Source organism: Calliphora vicina, chromosome 1 (assembly GCF_958450345.1).
Source record: "Calliphora vicina chromosome 1, idCalVici1.1, whole genome shotgun sequence".
NCBI classification, from domain to species: Eukaryota; Metazoa; Arthropoda; class Insecta; order Diptera; family Calliphoridae; genus Calliphora; species Calliphora vicina.
Genome location: NC_088780.1, coordinates 118,860,242 through 118,872,088, shown reverse-complemented (window position 1 = coordinate 118,872,088; position 11,847 = coordinate 118,860,242). Strand labels below are relative to the sequence as shown.

At 26.8% G+C, this 11,847-nt stretch overlaps 3 non-coding genes across 3 annotated transcripts; all 3 read right to left on the bottom strand.

The window, feature by feature from the left end:
* Positions 1-1,406: 1,406 nt before the first annotated feature.
* TRNAR-UCG (transfer RNA arginine (anticodon UCG)) lies at positions 1,407-1,479 on the bottom strand. The gene has a single exon. It is a non-coding gene; the product is annotated as a tRNA-Arg (tRNA).
* Positions 1,480-6,296: 4,817 nt separating this feature from the next.
* TRNAR-UCG (transfer RNA arginine (anticodon UCG)) lies at positions 6,297-6,369 on the bottom strand. The gene has a single exon. It is a non-coding gene; the product is annotated as a tRNA-Arg (tRNA).
* A 412-nt stretch (positions 6,370-6,781) lies between these two features.
* TRNAR-UCG (transfer RNA arginine (anticodon UCG)) lies at positions 6,782-6,854 on the bottom strand. Its single transcript has one exon. It is a non-coding gene; the product is annotated as a tRNA-Arg (tRNA).
* Between the last annotated feature and the right edge of the window lie 4,993 nt (positions 6,855-11,847).

Sequence of the window (11,847 nt, the reverse complement as noted above, 5' to 3'; positions counted from 1 at the left end):
TAGGGTGTACCGATTTGTAAGGATCGAATTTTCGATAGCTTTTGGCATGAAGTGAAAAAGACATATCAAAAAAATCATTTTCGAGGCGACCAAATTTAATTTTCTTGACTTTTTCTCGACATTTATTTTTAAGGTTTTTTTTGTAGGTTTAATTTTTGTTAAATAGGTATTACTATGTAAAATGGCGATAGCAGTTTTACAAAAAAAAAATTTTTTCTTGTTAATTTTTAAGTTGTTTTTAGTAGGAATTTAAAAAAAAAATTCGCCGTTTAAAACGATAGCGATATAATTTTTTCGAAATTTTTTGTTTTTTGGGGGGGTTTTTAGAAGAGTTTTTTATCGATTTTTTTTTTCGATTTTTTACTCTTTTTTTTATTTTAAAGACTCCATACCAATTTGTATGTATTTTCTTTATACGTTGAGGGCGATGGTGATATCATTTATTGGAAAAAAAATAATTTTGGTCGAAACATTGATTTTTCATTTTTGGAAAAATAAATTTCATTTTCGAAAATTGATATTTTTGAAATGTCGCAGTGGAACTCTTTTCCTCATGCCAAAAGCTATCGAAAAATCGATGGCACAATAACGATTGCTAAATCGACCCATCCTAATGTATATTTCTGCCATTCGATTGACAACAACAAACCACATCGAATCTACTTTATCTGTGAGAAAATAATACTGTAACTTAATACGAAAACGAAGAAATTCCCGAAATTTTTTCCGATAACTTTTAAATATTTAAAAAATCTAACCAATCTACCAAAATTTTAAAAAACTAAATTTTTCACAATTAATAATAATTTTGTAATTTGAAACTAAATTTTTAATTAGGCTTAAATTTATTTATTATAATTAATCTGAAATAATTCAAAGAATATCAATCAAATTGGAATGTATTTTCAAATAATTAACAAAACAAAAATCTATAAGAATATTTCAATTAATCAAACATTTCCAATATAAATTTTATTTTACATTTCGGCAATTGCGTTTATACTCTGTAACCTCCATTAACAATAAAACTTAACTTAACGTTAGAGCTAACTATACGTCATAATTTTAAAAATTATGAATTAAAAAGTTAACCGAAATTCATGTTGTAGTTTAATTTAACTACATCGTAGTGGTGGAAAAAATATTGTGACATATTTTAGTCAACATTTTCAATATTAAGAGCTATAGTTAGTACTAACTTTTAGTTAAGTTTTTATTTTACAATAAATGGGCCTAATTAACTAAAAAAAATCAGTTTATTGCATTAATTTATAATACCTCCTATTATTTATTTTAAGAAATTATGAATTACTATTAAACATTTAATTATAATTTGTTATGTTTATTACACTGTTTTAATTTATCTAAAAAAAAATAATTAAAATAAAAAAAAAAATATCCTTCTGCGACCGTGACAGGACTCGAACCTGCAATCTTCGGATCCGAAGTCCGACGCCTTATCCATTAGGCCACACGGTCATATTTCTAACCGTAGCCAAATTGTATACAAAACATCATTACTACCATTGAACAAATACATAGAATGTGTTATAATTCTGTTATACACATATTCTCAATATAACACATACGTATTTCCAGATGGCAACATTGCTAGGCTGATGTTAAATACACAAAGTGTTGCCATATTATTAATAAAGAAAAAAACGTTAAATTTAAATAAATATAATGGTTTGGTTAAATTTGTATAAATTGGTTTATATTAGAGAATAAAAATTATAGACTCACACTCACTTACTTACATAGCTATATACATACATATCATATTATAAATAATTAAAAGTATTTACACTTGCATATAAATAAATAAAAGAAAAAGAAAACTACTATATTTACATAAAAAATACAAACTTAAATGAAATTATACAAATATTACAATAAAATATATATATATATATATATAAATAAATGAGATGTTATAGTAAAAGTTGTAGAGAACAATTTTATTGTATTAGAAAATGTTAAAAACGAAATTGTATTAATTATTATTAATAATGTTGCTGTGTTTCAATCTATATATTTGCTTAAAAATTACTTATAAACTTAAAACTGTGTTCATTGTTGTTTGTAGTTTATATTACGCATTTTATCGAATTATTTTACATATTTACAAAATTGTGAAAAAAAACATTATGAGAAAAAAAATATGTTAAACGTTTAAAGTATTTATCTTTAAGTTTATATGTTTCTGTTAATTTGCTGTTAAAATTAAATCTATCTTTAGATAAAATGCATATTTATGTTGTTAACTTAGTGATGGAACATGTAAAATTGTTAAATTTTATTTTAAATCTATTCAAGTGTTCCCATTATTGTATGTTGTATACTTTCAAATAAATACATTTAACACCAGTTAATTGATTTAGATGGAATTTTGTTTTTTAATTATTAATTCGTATTAAGAAGATGGTAAGTAAGTTGTGCACTTACATTTTTAAATGCTTAAGACATGTTAAGGTACGGTCAGATATTTGAAGATTTTCGTCAAATATTTCATTGCTTGAATCTGACCACAAATAAAATTTAAAGCAAACAACAAAACAGATGATTTTAGTCAAACAAAATTATTTGTCGGTTAACAAAATATTTTCTTAATGTGTATATAGTGTGACCACTAGCAATATAAATACCTAAAAAATGTATAATTTAAAGCAATTATTTGAATACAGTTTTGATGAATTTTGTTATCATATATTAAATTTAATTTTTCACATTTTGTTTGACCAAACTGCTGCGTAAAAGAATCATTAAATATATTTGCCGTGTGGTCACACTATATCAAATATTTTCATGAAATAATTGTTTGATCAAATAGAGCGAAAACAAAAATTATTTGTTCAGCATGGCGGAAAAATAAATGGAGAATATTTAAGTATTTTAGGCACTAAATTATATACACAATTTCATTATTTTCTTTAAACATAAATACATATTCAATATTTCTTGAACATTTGTTATTTAAATTATTTTCATTAAAAAAATTGCATAAATGAAGTCTTCTTCTTCACATAAAATTCAGTCAGCCTAGAATGACATACTGGGAGAAAAACTAATTGAAGACATGAAGTCTATGTAGCGATTTTTGCATTTTTATGCGATTTATATTTTTATACGTTTCACATAGTCTGATGTTTGATTATTTTTTATACATAGTACATGGAATTTTTCTATTCACAAAATTTAAAATTGCTCAAATGTATTGAATATGTATTGTATTTGTACAGATTGAATTTAAAATCAAAGAAAATAGTTTAGACATACATAAATAGTATGATTTGATTGCAATTAAAAATTAATTCTTAAACAGTTTAATTTTTTTACTGCAGAAAAAGAATATGTCTAATAATATTTTTTACTTTTCTGATTTTATCATAAAAAAATTGTTATTCTAAATCTTTAGATAATACAATTGAATAATATTTGTGAACATGTTCTTATTCTGAATGAATAAAGTTTGGAAAAACTCGTGTTCGATAAATAATATTTAATAAAAAAAATCATTTCAATTATGAATTTCCTTTTTCAACCAAAGTATGACAAGTAGTCTGACTTCTCTTTTTTTTCAATTGTCGATTAAATATAGTTCAATTCAATTCTTGCAAATGAATTGCAAGATCAAATAAGAAATTACACAAAATGGATGAAAATATTTGCTGTTTAGTGGTCACACATTGGTCACATTACAAGAATGTTTTCTTACCGGCAAATAAATTTGTTTGACCAAATTCAGCTGTTTTCTTGTTTGCCATGCAAAAATATTTTATGTTCAAACTAGAAACATAAAATATTTGACGTTTAAATAAAAGTACTGAAATTTCACAATTCTTTTAATTGTAAGGCAAAATCTACTAATATTTTAGTATCTAGAAATGTCTTCTTTATTGATGAGAGAAATTAAAGTTTTTTTGCAGCTTTATTTAATAATTATTTAGAAAAAATATTACCATAAACAAGACAAATATGTTTTCCCCTTCGTGTGTTTGATAGTATTTCGGTGTAGTTTGATTAAACAAATATGGCAAATAAATGTGTACAGTGTGACTACAAAATAAACCCATGATTTATTTGATGTAGTTTTGATCAAACACATGAAACATTTTGTTTCAGATAATTTACGTAGTCTGACTCTACCTTTAGAATATGTATGGATTTAAAGAGTTTTTCCGACGCTCCCATTTAATTAAATATTACTACAAACGACAAAGTTTTCAAAAAACCGAACAAATATCGGCTAATTCCTTATTAAAAGGTATAGAAAATTTATATTTAAAATATGGATTAGAAAGTTCTCACATACGAAAAGTTTAAACTTTAACTGTTGATCTAATACAATGAAATTTGTGCATTTACCAGGATGCACTAAGTAAGGTGAAATCAACAACACAGCTGATTTTTATTTATCTATTTTGAAATAGCTTGAGTTTTGTCAAACTGAATTTATTTTGAAAAATTAATAAATTTTATTTTCAAAGAAAAAAAATTTAAATCGGAAAACATTAATGAAAATGTGAATAAAAAATTTTCATATAATGAAATTTTGAGAAAGTTCTATTAAACCGTTGTTCTTTTTCAAATATAATTTAACATTGGTAACGGTTATGTCAAAGATCATTTATTTACATTGTGTGTTGACATAAAAAATAATAAATTTAAAAATTCTAACAAAAATTAAAATCTCTTTAATTCTGAAAAACAACATTTTGAATCAAAATTTTACTAAAATCAACGTTAATAAAAATAATAAATAAAAGATACAAAATAAACAGGTGAGTATCAATAATATTGAACTTAAAAAATAAATATCCCATTAAAAAAAATCTAAAAGATGCCGAAATAAAATTTGTTTATTTTTTATTTGACAAATTCAATTTTGACAAAACCTATGCACTTGTCAGCAAGAAATATTCATGGCTTTTCCTGATCTCACTTTCACCATTCACCCTATTTTTGAAAGCATAATTACAACAATATAATAAAAATAAAATTTCCAAAATTATATAATTAAGGTTAAACAAATTACGTGTAAACATTTCTAATAAGAAATTCTGAGAAAATTAGATACTATTGTTGTAATTGTGCTTTCAAAAATAAGGTGAAAGTGAGAACAGGAATAACCCTGATTGTGTTTGTTGTCGAAACGCTCTCACCTTACTTATTACATCATGAATAAATGGTTAACAACCATATGTATCATCATAAGTTCAGATGGTTATGTTCTGACAACGCACAGTGGTATAGAAAAAAAATAAAGGGAAATAAATCTGTAACTTCTAAACGCTTAGTCCAATTTCAATGAAATTTAACATTCGCAAAGAAGAAGTGTTGCCGAGTTTCAGTTTTGGATCTCATGGGTCCAGCAGATGCCCGGCCAGGGGTCCCAAATTAGTACCCCTCGGGTATGTAACATTTTTTAAACGTTCTTATTTCTTCTTTTGGTTTCCGATTTCCTAAAAATAAAAACCTCGTGGTAGCTATTAATTATAGCTTACGAAATATTCGCATTTTAAAATTAAATTTAAAAATTTTTACCCATAACAGCGGGTCCAAATATTTCCCAATTTTCTCCATTTTATTGGACTGACAACATTTGTATATGTTGAACAGAAAAACTATTGTTTACAAATCATGACCGACATCAAAGATATATGCATTTTAATTTAAAAAATTTTAAAAATTTTATTAAAAAATATTCATAAATAAAAGTTTAATTTCAGTTTGAAAAATGTTTATCTTACTCATATCATAAAAAGCTTTTTTTGTTGATCTATATCTGGATAACTAAGTCATTAATATAGACAATATGGATATCTAATGATAGATATTTCAAAGTTCATTGCAACGATGTATATAAGGCTATAGTAAGTTGGACCTACAATGGGTCAAAATCGGGAAAAATATTTTTTAAACCGAATTTTTTTATCATCAAACAATTTTTTTTGTCATAAATTCTTTTTTGAAATTTTTTTTTTAAAAATTAAAAAAAAATGGAGAAAATTTTTTAAAAAAAAATTAAAAACAATTTCGAAAAAGAAAAATATTTATAAAAAATATTTTGACGTATAATTTAGTCAAGGGTATATAAGATTCGGCAAAGCCGAAATATTTATAAATTTATCCATAAATAAGTATGACTAATTTTATATGGTTCCCAAAATACAACGATTAGCTTCGAGAATTATTCATACTTGCTAAATATCCATTCTTACGTACACATATAAATTAGTTCTAGCAAATTGCAATTTATATAACTTAAAACAACTTAAAAAAAGTGATATCGTCGACCGAGACAGGACTCGAACCTGCAATCTTCGGATTCGAAGTCCGACGCCTTATCCATTAGGCCACACGGTCTACTGAATGCATGGGAGTCTAGAACGTTTTATTAAATAAAGTTAAGTAAGACTTGTGCTAACATTTTTCAAATTATATATGTAAAAATTTAAGAATTTGTTAGAAAAACTTCCTCTTGATGTAAAGATATAAAAATACTCGTACTCGTATGTGTGTACTCGAAGGTTTGTATATTTCCTCTAATTAACTTGAAATGTTAGTTAATTCATATTCATCAATATCTAGGGTGTAAAATTTCCAATAAGATTTCATTATTGTAGTCATATGATAAACATCAAATATTTTTAGCAGATAATTCTAAATACATACTAGATTAAGCTCATGATTATATAAACAAATATTTTATTTGTTACACAAAATTTTAATATACATACATATATATCCAAAAAAAATTTCAAAAAATTTTTGTCCGCGACCGTGACAGGACTCGAACCTGCAATCTTCGGATCCGAAGTCCGACGCCTTATCCATTAGGCCACACGGTCAGTGCCAACTGGTTGCTAAAAGATTTATTTCAATACATGAGTATTGCAAATTATAAATTGTATAACAGCTTTCATTCTAATATATTGTTGCCACATCTTAATTCTTCTATATTGGTTTATAGTCTTGCTAGATACAAACAAATTGATAGTAGTAAATTGGTTGTTGTTTTAGCTGAATATTACACGTAATAAAGGGGTCAGTCCCACGGTATGTATTCCATATATATTGGGACATATATTCGATACATGTGGAATTTCATGTGTCAAAATTCATATTATTTATACATCCGATTCATAATTTCCACGTTCACACTAACATTTGTAATTACGTGTGACATAACCTCTTTTAGTTTATAGAATAGTTGTTTTTAACTATATATCTATTTAATAAATTTTTAAATATATTTAATTTGATGAATGTTATTTGGTTATGATTTATCTCTACTACATAGTTTTTGTTTTGTGTTTCTTTATTTTGCACTCACACTCCGTTGTATTTCAAAATACACATGTTAAACACACGTTGAAAAAAATATCATAATAGGAAAAAGGTTATAAACTTGAATTTTTGGGATTCCCTTATACTCGATATCGAATAAAATCGAATGCCATCAATAAAGAGCGAGTTTTCACTAGAAAGCTATGAAGGATTCGAAATTTACTACGATTACGAATGCCTAAATCCTCATTTATCTGGTTAATTTTTGTCTAGCTAATTCGTTCGTCTCCGTGCGATACACAGTGGTGCATACTGTGACGTTATTTACCGTGTGATGGTAAAAAAACATGGTAGATATTTAAAAAGCATTTAGGGTTAAACAATATGAAGTTCGAAATCTACTCGAAAATATGTACCTCAGCTCCAACCATGTGAAATTTCGTAACTATATATCCAATAGTTCGCGAGATACCGAATTATTTCCAAAAAAAAAACTTTTCTAAACCACTGTGCGCTATCAGTTTCATAGTGGCTGACTTGCCAGACAGTCGTGCTCCCACTGCATATTTGTGCAGTTTAGTGCTTTATGTGTTTCCTGCATAGCAATTATCTATCTCGAGTTATTAAAAATATCACATTCATTAATCAGAGTATGTACCTTCATTCCATTCCCGATTTTCAAGAATTGAAACTTTAAAAAACTTACGAGTTCTTCAGAATCATTCATATATACCCTGGTGTCATACTATTTTATCATGTTATCTCCATTCCAGTCAAATTTGTTTTGATTTATGCGTCAGAGTCATGGAAAATTGGACACACACTTTGTTTTTTTTAAGATAAGTAGTAAACTATTTCGTTTTATTAATAAAATAAGATAAAACTTAATTAAATTTAAATTTATCTTCGATATGTAAAAATAATTTAAATTTATTTATTATCATGAACCAAATATGTATGTATTCAAAACAAAATCAATACATACATAACGAAATCCTATAAAAAGCAAAGTCATAAATAAAAACGCCACAGATAAGTGAAATAAGTTAGACGAAACAGAAGTAAAATTAAAAATGAAATGTAAGTACATAATATAAACTAAAATTTAGATCTAAAAGTTAAACTTAAATATTTCACCATTTATATTATTTTTTTCTAGTCCTTTATTTTGTTCTAAGCCTATGCATGATGTGCATGTTCATGGGTACATTAACAAACGCAGCTGCCATACCAACTGTACCATCTGCTCCTGCTACTCCCCCCGTCGGCAACGGCAACGGCAACGGCGGTGGCCCTTACGATGGACCACCAACTAAAAAACCATCTGATACAGAATATACTGCTCCAGTTATGACTGTAACTCCGAATTATGGTGCTTAAGCGGGGAACATTATAATTAAATAAAAAACAATTCAAAATAATAATAAAATTATCATCAATAAAAATAAATAAATATAGTATATGTATATAAATTTGGATTGCTTAAAAAATTATTTTGAAAATTGCTTTCAATACTCAGATTATTACAGATATGCAACAAATGAAGTTTGTCAAAAAAGCAATATTGTTTGTTTATTTTGACGTTCTACAGCCACTTTTCCATCGTTGTGGTTTACAGAGCTAGAGAAGAAATACAATTTTCAATAGGCAACTAGTGTGATATATATTTGTCAATTTTTTCAAGCCACAACCATTTTGACATTTACATTGCCATATGTATTACTGAAATCAGCTGACTCATATCTATATAATTTGTGCTAATGTATTTTGAAAATTCCTCAAATCCACATATCCAAAATCTATATTAATAATCTAGTGTTTATTCGTAATTAGCAGGGAAACCAAAATATGCAAATGCATGTTTTTTCTGGTGAGTCGAATGAGCACATGGATAAGATATTTACACGTTTCAGAACTATTTAAGAATTTTGGCATCGATTTGTTAGTGCATATTTTTGCATATTTTACCCTTAAATTCATATTTTTGCATATATTTGTTTTAAGAGCATATTTATGTCATATTTTGCGTTTTTAGAGCATATTTTACTGTTTAATAGCATATTTTGAGTTTATCAAAAACAAATTTTGTCTTATTTATTTTTCTCTGTTGTGTTACAGGTTTTTACTTCCTTTGTTTGAAATTCAAAATTGAAAAATAGATGGCTTTTCACCAAAAAAAAAAAATTTTAAAAACAGAAATTTTTTTTAAAATTTAAAATAACAATTCGAAAAATTTTTTTATCCAAAAAATGAAAAAACTGAAAAAAAATTTTTGTTCACCTAAAAATATTTAAATTTTTTTATTTTGAAGTATAATTAGGTGAAGGGTATATAAGATTCGGCACAGCCGAATATAGCTCTCTGACTTGTTTTAATATAAAATAAGCACTATTTTAATAATAGCTCCATCTAAATATCAAATTTTAGTTCTAATTCAAACATAACCGTTCTAAGTGTTAAAGAAATGTTGTCTTTTAAATTGGCTCCTGTAACATCAGTTGATGTCGAAAGAACATTTTCTATATTTAAAAATGTTTTCAGATCCAATAGACAACGATTTTTATTTGAAAATTTAAGTAAATTTTTTTTGGTTAAAAATTATGTAAAAGTTTGTTTTTTTAAGAGCATATTTTTTAAATTTTAAGAGCATATTTTAAAGTTTTTACTGCATATTTAAAGCGCCTAAAACGCTTTTTTTAGAGCATATTTCCGGTTTCCCTGGTAATTAGAGTTGTCAAATATTCGACATATTCTAAAAACCGGTTTTCGAATAATTCGAAAAGCGTAATTTTTAAAAACCGGTTTTCGTTTTTTTCTATCAAAAACCGGTTCGAATAACCGGTTTTTAGCCTTTTTTGTCAATTTAAGAATTGAGTGGCAAGAGTATATATAAGTTTGTCAATTTTCATTAGCGACCCCACAAAGTATATATGTATATATAATCTGGATCGTTATAGATATAGCCATTTCCGTCTGTCCGCCTGTATTTTGAAATCAATTTCCGTGGCCCCCAAATAACTTACATACATGATTCATACATCAATATATCGGGAATTCTTCGGGCTCGGTTGCTATTTAAAATCGACAAAATCGGCCTACAAATGGCTGAGATATAAGGAAAAAACCGGGACAACCTCGATTTTTGTCCTATTTTTCATCTATATATCTGGATTACTAAGTCATTAATATAGACAATATGGATATGTAATGATATTTCAAATTCCATTGCATCGGGAAAAATATTTTTTTTTTTAATTCTTTTTTCATCAAAAAATTTTTTTTTGTCATAAATTATTTTTCCAAAAAAAAGATTTTTTAAAAATAAAAAATTAAAAAAAAAAAATTGTAAAAAACTTTTTTAAAAAAAATTTAAAACAATTTAATTTGTTTAAATAAAAATATTTTTAGGTATAATTTGGGCACAGCTAGGGATGCCAATCCCGAAATCCCGATCCCGAAAATCCCGGGATTTTTCGGGATCGGGATTTCCCGAATCCCGGGATTTGTGAAAAAGAATCCCGGGATTTTTCGGGATTAACAAATCCCGAAATATTATGAGATTTTTGATATTTTAGGAAGATTTTTGAAGCACCCAAAATACTTAAAAGCTAAATTTCACCATATTTTTTATAATACTAATCTCGCTTCAAATCCAAACGCAGACAGATTTTTTCATTTGAATCGGAGAGCAGCACGTCTCCCTTGCATTAACAGGCTTTTACACAATTTACACTTTTACGAAATTTATGTTCAAGTTATTTTCTGAAGGGGACTAGGGGCAAATGTAGCCCGATTTCCGCAGTACTTTACAGTATAATTTTAGAGTATTTACAACTTATTTTGTGCAAAATTTTATAAGGATTGCCGCATAATCAAGATATTTATGACTGCTCAAACAGTACTCCGGGGGACAATTGTATGGAGCTAGGGGAAATCATGGACCATTTTATTTTAATTTAACGCATTAGTTTTTGATTTGTTATGTTTTTACTTAAATATATTAATGATATAATAGTTTTTATTGTTGAATTTGATGTTTTTGACGTTTAACTAAAATCCCGAAGTCCCGAAAAATCCCGAAATCCCGAAAAATCCCGGGATCCCGAAAAATCCCGGGGTCCCGAAAAATCCCGGGATCCCGGGATTTACATTTCTAAAATCCCGAATCCCGGGATTTGTAAAACCCAGTCCCGTTTGGCATCCCTAGGCACAGCCGAATATAACTCTCTTACTTGTTGTATTAAAATTATTAAAAGTAATCGCATAAAATCTTAAAATAAATTTTAAAAAATATTCGATTTTGTCGAATAATTCGAGACAAAAAAACCGGTTTGTAGAATAACTCGAAACCCGTCCTTCTGTTTTTCGAATAATTCGAAAACCGGTTTGACAACTCTATTCGTACTAGGATTTAAATATAGATATCACATTTTATGAAAATAGAAATTTTACAAGATAGAATCCAAGGCGAATTTACTGTACAGGCGACGTTAACAGCACAGATGATCTACTTTTTTTGTTCGCCTTGGGGGCAAACTTGTCAAAAATTGTATA